This window comes from Salmo salar, chromosome 15, assembly GCF_965601325.2.
Source record: "Salmo salar chromosome 15, fSalSal1, whole genome shotgun sequence".
Taxonomy (NCBI): Eukaryota; Metazoa; Chordata; class Actinopteri; order Salmoniformes; family Salmonidae; genus Salmo; species Salmo salar.
The window spans coordinates 52,785,612-52,797,245 of record NC_138305.1 but is presented as its reverse complement, the minus strand read 5'-3'; the positions used below and the strand labels follow the sequence as shown (position 1 = coordinate 52,797,245).

General features: G+C 44.9%; 1 protein-coding gene across 1 annotated transcript in view; it reads left to right on the top strand.

Moving 5' to 3' along the window:
- Positions 1 to 9,974: 9,974 nt before the first annotated feature.
- Positions 9,975 to 11,634, top strand: part of LOC106571665 (alpha-(1,6)-fucosyltransferase) — a 152,758-nt gene continuing 151,098 nt past the window's right edge. Inside the window, exon 1 of the mRNA XM_014144979.3 lies at positions 9,975 to 10,715. The gene's annotated coding sequence lies outside the window, so the exon portion shown is untranslated. The remainder of the gene's footprint in view (positions 10,716 to 11,634) is intronic.

Sequence of the window (11,634 nt, the reverse complement as noted above, 5' to 3'; positions counted from 1 at the left end):
TTGTCCTCTGAATCATTCAGATGTTCATTGGCAAACTTCAGACGGGCATGTATATGTGCTTTCTTGAGAGGGGGACCTTGCTGGCGCTGCAGGATTTCAGTCCTTCACGGCGTAGTGTGTTACCAATTGTTTTATTGGTGACTATGGTCCCAGCTGCCTTGAGATCATTGACAAGATCCTCCCGTGTAGATCTGGGCTGATTCCTCACCGATCTCATTATCATTGCAACTCCACGAGGTGAGATCTTGCATGGAGCCCCAGGCCGAGGGAGATTGACAGTTCTTTTGTGTTTCTTCCATTTGCGAATAATCACACCAACTGTTGTCACCTTCTCACCAAGCTGCTTGGCGATGGTCTTGTAGCCCATTCCAGTCCTCTGTAGGTCTACAATCTTGTCCCTAACATCCTTGGAGAGCTCTTTGGTCTTGGCCATGGTGGAGAGTTTGGAGTCTGATTGATTGATTGCTTCTGTGGACAGGTGTCTTTTATACAGGTAAACTGAGATTAGGAGCACTCCCTTTAAGAGTGTGCTCCTAATCTCAGCTCGTTACCTGTATAAAAGACACTTGGGAGCCAGAAATCTTTCTGATTGAGAGGGGGTCAAATACTTATTTCCCTCATTAAAATGCTAATCAATTTATACAATTTTTGACATGCGTTTATCTGGATTCTTTGGTTGTTATTCTGTCTCTCACTGTTCAAATTAAACTACCATTAAAATTATAGACTGATCATTTCTTTGTCAGTGGGCAAAAGTACAAAATCAGCAGGGGATCAAATACTTTTTTCCCTCACTGTATACACACTTGCGCACACACACACACACACCGTTTCAAACACGCTACGGCTAGATAAATTACCAAACTACCGTAGGATGACTCAGCAGTGTGTGTATGTGATGCAACTCAAGCACATCCTCCCTGCATTATTGCGTACATGCGCGTGCGTGTGCTTTCGTGCACAACCCTTCCACACGTACATATACACTGCTCCAAAAAATAAAGGGAACACTTAAACAACACAATGTAACTCCAAGTCAATCACACTTCTGTGAAATCAACCTGTCCACTTAGGAAGCAACACGGATTGACAATAAATGTCACATGCTGTTGTGCAAATGGAATAGACAACAGGTGGAAATTATAGGCAATTAGCAAGACACCCCCAATAAAGGAGTGGTTCTGCAGGTGTGGACCACAGACCACTTCTCAGTTCCTATGCTTCCTGGCTGATGGTTTGGTCACTTTTAAATGCTGGCGGTGCTTTCACTCTAGTGGTAGCATGAGACGGAGTCTATAACCCACACAAGTGGCTCAGGTAGTGCAGCTCATCCAGGATGGCACATCAATGCGAGCTGTGGCAAGAAGGTTTGCTGTGTCTGTCAGCGTAGTGTCCAGAGCATGGAGGCACTACCAGGAGACAGGCCAGTACATCAGGAGACATAGAGGAGGCCGTAGGAGGGCAACAACCCAGCAGCAGGACCGGTACCTCCGCCTTTGTGCAAGGAGGAGCAGGAGAAGCACTGCCAGAGCCCTGCAAAATGACCTCCAGCAGGCCACAAATGTGCAGGTGTCTGCTCAAACGGTCAGAAACAGACTCCATGAGGGTGGTATGAGGGCCCGACGTCCACAGGTGGGGGTTGCGCTTACAGCCCAACACCGTGCAGGACGTTTGGCATTTACCAGAGAACACCAAGATTGGCAAATTCGCCACTGGCGCCCTGTGCTCTTCACAGATGAAAGCAGGTTCACACTGAGCACATGACAGACGTGACAGAGTCTGGAGATGCCGTGGAGAACGTTCTGCTGCCTGCAACATCCTCCAGCATGACCGGTTTGGCAGTGGGTCAGTCATGGTGTGGGGTGGCATTTCTTTGGGGGGCCACACAGCCCTCCATGTGCTCGCCAGAGGTAGCCTGACTGCCATTAGGTACCAAGATGAGATCCTCAGACCCCTTGTGAGACCATCTGCTGGTGCGGTTGGCCCTGGGTTCCTCCTAATGCAAGACAATGCTAGACCTCATGTGGCTGGAGTGTGTCAGCAGTTCCTGCAAGAGGAAGGCATTGATGCTATGGACTGGCCCGCCCGTTCCCCAGACCTGAATCCAATTGAGCACATCTGGGACATCATGTCTCGCTCCATCCACCAACGCCACGTTGCACCACAGACTGTCCAGGAGTTGGCGGATGCTTTAGTCCAGGTCTGGGAGGAGATCCCTCAGGAGACCATCCGCCACCTCATCAGGAGCATGCCCAGGCGTTGTAGGGAGGTCATACAGGCACGTGGAGGCCACACTCACTACTGAGCCTCATTTTGACTTGTTTTAAGGACATTACATCAAAGTTGGATCAGCCTGTAGTGTGGTTTTCCACTTGAATTTTGAGTGTGACTCCAAATCCGGACCTCCATGGGTTGATAAATTGGATTTCCATTGATTATTTTTGTGTGATTTTGTTGTCAGCACATTCAACTATGTAAAGAAAAAAGTATTTAATAAGATTATTTCTTTCATTCAGATCTAGGATGTGTTGTTTAAGTGTTCCCTTTATTTTTTTGAGCAGTATATTTATGAAGTTGACTTCATCCCAGCCTTGACCACATTGAACCTTTGACGAGGATCCTCTGCCACGATCAACTCTTCGTCTCTTCTCCTCTCTCTCTCTCTGTGTATGTCAATGGATTGGCATGTCATATCCACCCAGCCCTACGTCACATATTATACCTAGTTATCAGCTGGAGACTGCTCCCCCATCATCCTCTGGGGTAAATAGACTGAACCCCGCTTGTGTCCCAAATGGCACCCTATTCCGTAGATAGCGCACTACTTTTGACCGGGGCCCTATCTGTAGGGAAATAGGTTTCCATTTGGGATGCAGACATGGCAAGTGTTCCGCACACGCCTGTCTGTCACTCTGGATGGGTTGCTGTCACCGTAGTTAGCGCACGGCAAGCAGCAGGAACGAGCTACACATGGAGCCATTCAGCTCTAACTTTGGCGGCTGTCCCTCTCTCTCCTCTGCACTCCTATCCAACGTATGGAGGATTTGAGAAAAAGCAGGAAATAATGTATTTCCCTCCTACAAAACGACCCCCCCCCCCATCTGTGCAGAGGAGTTCCGGGTACCCACACACCTGCAGCTCATATGCACACACACACACACACACACACACACACACACACACACACACACACACACACACACACACACACACACACACACACACACACACACACACACACACAGGAATACACAAGTGTGTGCAGGCGCACGAGCATATACGCGATGGTACACACACACTGTACACTCTTCACCTTCATCCAGCACACCACTAACACACACCTTCCCCTCCCAGCTCCAGAAGGTCTTGTAGATAACCCACTATCTCACAAATTATAATACGCAGTCAGCCAGCTCAGCTTCAGCACACTTTGTAATGGCATTGGATTAGTGGCCGTCTCAAGGTCCAAATTCAATTTAAATGTTTAGTTGACATGCTCTGGGTGCATGAAATGGCATGTTTGTGTGTGTGTGTATGAATTGTATGTGAGTGTGTGTTCATGCGTATACACTGTATGCAACTGTGGAATGTTAGTGTGCAGAACTGCCTCACTTTGTATTGTCCTGCATTAGTCTGACCACTAGAGTACCTGGGGCATTTCTAAAGCCCTCATGACCTGGCGCTCAACCTTGTGTCCATGTTTTGACATGCTGTTAAACGTTTGGCCTTTTCAGAGTACATGTTCATAGTATGCCGCCACTGATGAGTTTTATGGTTACCTAGCTTTATTTTCCCATCAAGCCAAAATCAGTTACAGAAAATATTATACGAATCACAATCAGATACAAAAATCAGATCAGATATGTCCACAGTCAAGAAGCAAAGAGCACATGCAGTGCACACAGACTTTAACCCATAAGATACCGCACCGCTACACAGTTACACTATCACACTACAGTGGCTCTGTCCTCCTCTCTCTTTCACTACTAGACAGCAGCAATAGTGCCACTGTATTTACAATATTTACTTTCTAATATTACTAACAATTATGGCAGACATCTTTTAGCATGATGACAATGAGGATGCGGATGAGGATGATGATAAAGAATAATAATAACAATGATAATTAAAATTATAATAACAAGCATAATTATAACAATAATAATATTAAGACACTACAAATGAAGTAATAATAACATTTAATTCGTAGAGTGCCTTCGCAGGCTCTTCACTCTTGAGTGATGTTGATGATGGTGGTGATGATGACAATGAAGATGGTGATGATGACGATGGTGATGATGATGATGAACAGAAGGAGGATAAAGGAGAGGATAGTGTATAGACTGCAGAAGGAGCAGAGTCTCAACCCACTCCAGTAGTTCTGTAAAAGGAGCAGCACTGACATCTGGTGGAAACAGAGGGCAGTAAAGTACAGTATAATAAACCCCACTGCATCATGGTCTGTGAACAGGGCGGAATGGGACAAGACTTCCCTGAGAACATGTAACAATTTCAAAGTTACAGTTCATATAAGTAAATCAGTCAATTGAAATAAATTCATTAGGCCCTAATGTATGGGTTTCATATGACTGGGAGTACTGATATGCATCTGTTGGTCACAGACACTTTTTTTAAGTAGGACCCTGGATCAGAAAACCAGTCAATATCTGGTGTGACCACCATTTGTCTCATGCAGCGCGACTCATCTCTTTCCCATAGAGTTGAATAGGCTGTTGATTTTGGCCTGTCAAATGTTGTTCTACTCCACTTCAATGGCTGTGTAAAGTTGCTTGATATAGGCGGGTACTGGAACACGCTGTCATACACGTCAATCCAGAGCATCCCAAACATGTTCAATGGGTGATATGTCTGGAGAGTATGCAGGCTATGGAAGAACTGGGACATTTTCAGTTTCCAGGAATTATGTACAGATCTTTGCGACATGGGGCTGTGCATTATCACGCTGAAACATGAGGTGATGGCAGCAGATGAATGGCAAGATAATGGGCCTCAGGAACTCTTCACAGAATCTCTGTGCATTCAAATTGCCATCAATAAAATGCAATTGTGTTTGTCCGTAGCTTATGCCTGCCCATACCATAACCCCACTGCCACCATGGGGCACTCTGTTCACAACGTCGACATCAAGCAAACCGCTCGCCTACACAATGCCATACACATTGTCTGCGGTTGTGAGGGTGGTTGGATGTACTGCCAAATTATGTAAAACGACGTTGAAGATGGCTTATGGTAGAGAAATTAACATTCAGTTCTCTGGCAACAGCTCATGGACATTCCTGCAGTCAGCATGGAAATTTCACACTCCCTCAAAACTTGAGACATCTGTGGGATTGTGTTGTGTGACAAAACTGCACATTTTAGAGTGTCCCTTTATTGTCCTCAGCACAAGGTGCAGCTGTGTAATTATCATGCTGTTTAATCAGCTTCTTGATATGCCACATCTGTCAGGTGGATGGATTATCTTAGCAAAAGATAAATGCTCACTAACAGGAATGTAAACATTTCGTTTTTTTGACAAATACATTCCTGGGATCTTTTATTTCAGCCCATGAAACATGGGACCAACACTGTACGTGTTGCATTTCTGTTTTTGTTCAGTTTACATAGATCTTTATGTGCACTAACTAATATCTGTGGCTGATTGATTTGGGGTTCAACACCTGAGGAAGTGGAAACAAAAACCACATTAACTTGATCACTAACTCTAAATATAATACACACTGCTAGTAGCCATGTATTCGTCCAATAGTAAATATAATGATTTTTAAAAACTTTGCCGTTGTAGACTACTACCCATGAGACCTATAAGCCTTTGCCCTCGCAAATGGTCGCTGCACATTTCGCGCACATTCGCAACTCCATATCTCAAAGCCATATTAAATATCTTGGTTGTAAAGCAGTTGATATTGAGCTGAATATTGATAGTTGAAAAATAAATTATACTGAGCTAAATATTAAGAGTTGAGAAATAAATTATACCTACAGAAACTGAGACCCTTCCTCTCTTCGATAGGGAGAAAGGGGACGAAGCTTCCAAAAGCCTTTTTCCCACAATTTAATTTCGAAATGTTATACAAATCAGACAGCATTTTTCGGGGGAGAAGAAAATGGGTCGCTCGTCACGGCAGCAGGCCCCAGTGAGGGCACAGGCACAGAGTCAGGGGCGGGGCACACGCTTTCATTACTGGAATCATGAAGATAACGCACTTTACTATTTGACCAAATCATTTTTAGGATGTTTTGAGTGAAGTGACAATGTAGAATGTGCTCTTTCTACATACATCTCGGCCTTCGACCGCAAGGCACTACAGAGGGTAGCGCGTACGGCCCAGTACATTACCAGGGCCAAGTTACCTGCCATCCAGGACCTCTATACTAGGCAATGTAAGAGGAAGGCCCTAAAAATTGTCAAAGACTACAGCCACCCTAGTCATTGACTGTTCTTTCTGCTACCGCACGGCAAGCGGTACTGGAGTGCCAAGTCTAGGTCCAAGAGGCTTGTAAACAGCTTCTACCCCCAATCCATAAGACTCCTGAACACCTAATCAAATGGCCGCCCAGACTACTTGCTTTGTCGTCGTCCCCCCCCCCCCCCCCCCCCCCCCTCCTCTACACTGCTGCTACTCTCATTTATCTGTGCATAGTCACTTTTTTAAATGTTTTTTCCCACCATTATTTAACCAGGTAGGATAGTTGAGAACAAGTTCTCATTTACAACTGTGACCTGGCCAAGATGAAGCAAAGCAGTGCGACATAAACAACAACACAGAGTTATACATGGGATAAACAAACGTATAGTTAATAACACAATAGAAAAATCTGTATACAGTGTGTGCAGATGAAGTAAGGAGGTAAGGCAATAAATAGGCCGTAGTGGTGAAGTAATAAGAATTTAGCAATTAACACTGGAGTGATAGATATGCAGATGAGGATGTGCAAGTAGAAATATTGGTATGCAAAAGAGCAGAAAAACAAAAACAAATATGGGATGAGGTAGGTAGTTGGTTGGATGGATGGGCTATTTACAGATGGGCTGTGTAAAGCTGCAGTGATCGGTGAACAGGGACTGCGGTTGAAAATTAGCCGGCTGGCTAAAACCGGCACTTTTACTGAAACGTTGATTAATGTGCACTGTCCCTGTAAAAAATAAAATAAACTCAAACTGCTCTGACAGCTGATGCTTAAAGTTAGTGAGGGAGATATGTCTCCAACTTCAGTGATTTTTTTCAATTTGTTCTAGTCATTGGTAGCAGAGAACTGGAAGGAAAGGCGGCCAAAGGAGGTGTTGGCTTTGGGGATGACCAGTGAAATATACTGCTGGAGCACGTGCTACGGGTGGGTGTTGCTATGGTAACCAGTGAGCTGAGATAAGGTGGAGCTTTACCTAGCAAAGACTTATAGATGACCTTTAGCCAGTGGGTTTGGCGAAGAGTATGAAGCTAGGGCCAGCCAACGAGAGCATACAGGTCGCAGTGGTGGGTAGTACATGTGATTTTGGTTACAAAACGGATGGCACTGTAATAGACTGCATCCAATTTGCTGAGTAGAGTGTTGGAGGCTATTTTGTAAATGACATTCCGAAGTCAAGGATTGGTAGGATAGTCCGTTTTACGAGGGTATGTTTGGCAGCATGAGTGAAGGAGGCTTTGTTGCGAAATAGGAAGCCGATTCTAGATTTAATTTTGGATTGGAGATGCTTGATAATATGAGTCTAGAAGGAGAGTTTACAGTCTAGCCAGAAACATAGGTATTTATTGCTGTCCACATATTCTAAGTCAGAACCGTACAGAGTAGTAATGCTAGTCGGACGGGAGGGTGCGGGCAGCGATCAGTTGAAGGGCATGCATTTCGTTTTACTAGCATTTAAGAGCAGTTGGAGGCCACGGAAGGAGTGTTGTATGGCATTGAAGCTCGTTTGGAGGTTAATAACACTACCTACATGTACATATTACCTCAATTACCTCGACACCGGTGCCCTGAACATTGACTCTGTACCGGTAACCCCTGTATATAGCCCCACTATTGTTATTTACTCCTGCTCTTTAATTATTTGTTTTTCTTATCTTACTTTTTTTGTATTTTCTTTAAATTGAATTGTTGGTTAAGGGCTTGTAAGTAAGCATTTCACTGTAAGGTCTACACCTTTTGTAGTCAGCGCATGTGACAAATAACATTTGATTTGATTTGATTTTTGAAAATAATTCAAGCAATGTAGACACACCATTCCATTACAAATATGACCGAAGTAGCAATATTACATTATCAAGTCACTTAAGATTGCTTTGTTACAGGAATCTTGAAAAGGGAATAAATGAATATAAAAAGTAAAGACAAGACTAAATAAGGAATAGAAAAGATCTGGTAAGGTATTTAGTAACAGCAATGCGATGTAATTAACCCAACATACAATGAAGAGATCTTTATTCGTTTAGTTGCAAATTATTCCCTATTGTGTACAATTATAAATGTTGGTTTGAAGTCAATATGTCTTCACAGAATAGTAAAAAAAAGTATTTAAGTGGAGCCATCCTCTTTTAAGCTTCCAGGCGTCTTATGCACAGTTCAGATGCCGAATTGAATAGGTATGAAGAGCGGGCTGGTTGACGTACCAATTAGTTTCATAAAACCGCTCTCAACACTGCAGCAGACTTCCTCGATGGTTTTGGGGACGGTTTCTCGTATGTCAGCGACCTCTCACAGAAGACCACCACCTGCAAATCCGAGGCCATGATTGTGCCTTTGTTGTGGGTGTGGTAGAGAAGCAACCTTTATTTGCATGCAATTAACATATGTTAACATGCAGTGGAAGAACTGCTCGGGCGCGCTGCATGAAACAGAGGCGTGCTTCAACCGCACCGCGCCGAAAGAGCGGCAGAGGCTGCCGAACTACCGTCAAAAGTCCGATGAGTCTCACTGTTTCAGACAGCACTATATCCCCACTCTTGCAAAGAGAAAGTGACGTTTTTTTTAGTTCGGTGCAGCGACAGAGCGCTGTTTGAACTAGGGTTTACTGCCCTAGAGAGATGCTGCGTATGAGACGATCGCTGTCCACTGCCCTGTGGTGCTGAACTTCGGAATGACAGTTATCTCTGGCGGCTTCAGTGGTGCTGAAACGCCGCTTTTACCTTATTTACATAAGCGCCACCAGACATTTTACACGTATGACACTTGAGACAAAGTAAGCACGTAACTTGTTTGGGTAATAACTGTAGGTCAACTATCTCAAATGACGCCTTGCAATCAGATGATGCATTATTGCCTTCTGAACACTGGGTGGCAGGACGGTGTAGCCTAAGCAAAGCCAGTGCCGACCATTGAACACAGTAGAAGAGATGTCCCCTAAGCCTTTATAGATGAGAGCTGATTTAACATTCAGATTTCCACCATGTCTCTTGTGTGATTTTAGAATTTTACGCCCAGCAAAACGTTCAGCCACAGCATGTCACCCTAAATGGACTGTATTGAGGAATGCCATAGACAACACGGCTTGTTTGATCCCATTTCGTCTACATCTGCACCCTTAATAGGCCTAATGCTCTGAGGTAGCCTACAGAAGGCGAGTGGATATGTAGCACTGGAGAGTGGAGAAGGGTGAAGTTGCCACTAAAAACGTATCTTTCCCAATAATGGTTAAGGTTATCTGGGGAGGGGAAGCGGATCCCAGATATGTACGGGGAACTTCACCCGGAGCCTGAGGAATAGCACGGCGCAATGAAGGGTCTATGCATGGTTACTGTAGCCTATCAGTGCTTTAGGCTTGATTCAATTTGTATTCATGTTGAAACTAAATTAAACTGGCAAAGTTGTTTTACGTTTGTATTATCAAAAACCCTCATTCATCACAGCGTTACTGAAGTTACTCTGAACATTTGCTGATTCGACGCACATATATCTGATTAGTGAGCTGAGGTTCATGTCAATAAAACGTAGACTAATTGATTGAGCTGACCCCACAATTGTGATGGCGATTAGAGGGTTGAGATGACTGAGTATGAATACTTCCGGGTTATATGGTCGTGGTTTATAGCTGTGTGAAGGGAACATGACTTACAGCTACACTGGCCAGCTAGGTAGACTGTACTGGAAATTGATGAGCTTTTGCCTGCGTTATTTAATTTTACAGCCCATACATGTGTGGCTCTTAAAACGATGAGTTGTACAAAGTCATGAAATGCAAGGTGGGTAAATTGACATTACGGCCTGCCATGCCGCGGAAGAGCCCATGCTTTTAGTGCGCAGTGAGCAAAAGTGAAGTTGCCGCTTCCTCGCTCTTCCCATTGGAATCGCAGTAGCAGAATCAGTGCTTACAGTATGTAGGCTATGTGACTGCCAGACCCCTCTTTCTCTCTGACACCGATGCGGTGGCACTAGGTAGCAGATTGTCAAACTGCGGGGTGAGGAGCCGCGGAGGAGACGTAAACCCAATAATCAGTGCCACATGGCCGTCTATCAACGCGGCTGCAGTACAGCAATCTGACACTGGCATGCGCACTGCAGTTTAGAGTCAATTCCAGTCTCCTCAACCGGAGCCACAGGCAGCAGTGACTATTCCGATAACAGCCGTCCCCAGTTCCTGTTTCCGCCGCGGCTTTTTCCAACCGAATTTTGGACCAAAACATCGCCGCTGCGTCAGACCTCAACTTCGTCAGGCCTCCCCTCTCGGATCTCCCGGAAGCCTGGCGTGTCAAGTGAAGGTACGTGATTTTTCTCTGCTCGTCGTCTCTGTGCACAGCGAAAACGCAGTGAGGTGAGCTCCGAGCTCGGTCCATATGTCTCCAGTCCATCCTTGCCTGGCATGTTGACTGCGTCGCTGCTGCTGTTGAGATCGTGGTGAAATAATAGCGGTCACGTTTGGAATGACTAGTCCCTGTAATATCACCGCTCTGACCCGGTGTGCTGTGTTGTGTCCTGCTCCGAATAGCCAATGGACAGAGCTGTTTCCAAACGATTTCTGTTCAACAAAAACATCTCCAAAGCATATTGCCACTTTAGGCTACAGTGTATCATGGAACAAATGCATTGATTTGATGAACAGGACAGGGTGTATCTGACATGCACGCGATACATCGCGAGACATTTCAGACCTATGTGAGAATTGTAATATTCAGAGAACTGCTGATGTGTTGCACATTCACTGCCTATATTTGGTACTGTTGTGATGTTATTGCTATGAGCTGCACATGGATGAAAACCCTGGTTTAGTGGGCATAACTAGAAAGTGAAGTGCTCTCAGATCGGGCTCTGACCTCACCCGTGAAAACGTGAGGGAAGTAAAATTGACACATGACATGGTCCTATCTGACCATGCTATGCTGAATGGATAAAGCTTGTTTGTCGGAAGAGTGTTGCTGATGCTGACTGCGTCAGAATAAATAACATTGGATGTACATCTTCCATGTGCACGCAGCACGCGCAGCTAGACAGACAGGATATGGGTTCTTCGGGTTATTGGGTGATGATAGCGGTTAGGCTAGCCTACTGAGCCGCGGTAATGGGTGATGCTTGGATATGTCTGCATGTGATGCGACACGAGCATGACGAACCGTCCATAATTAATATGTTGTTCTCATTCAGATACCGGAACACAGACCTAGAAAGGCTAAGTCGCGCGCC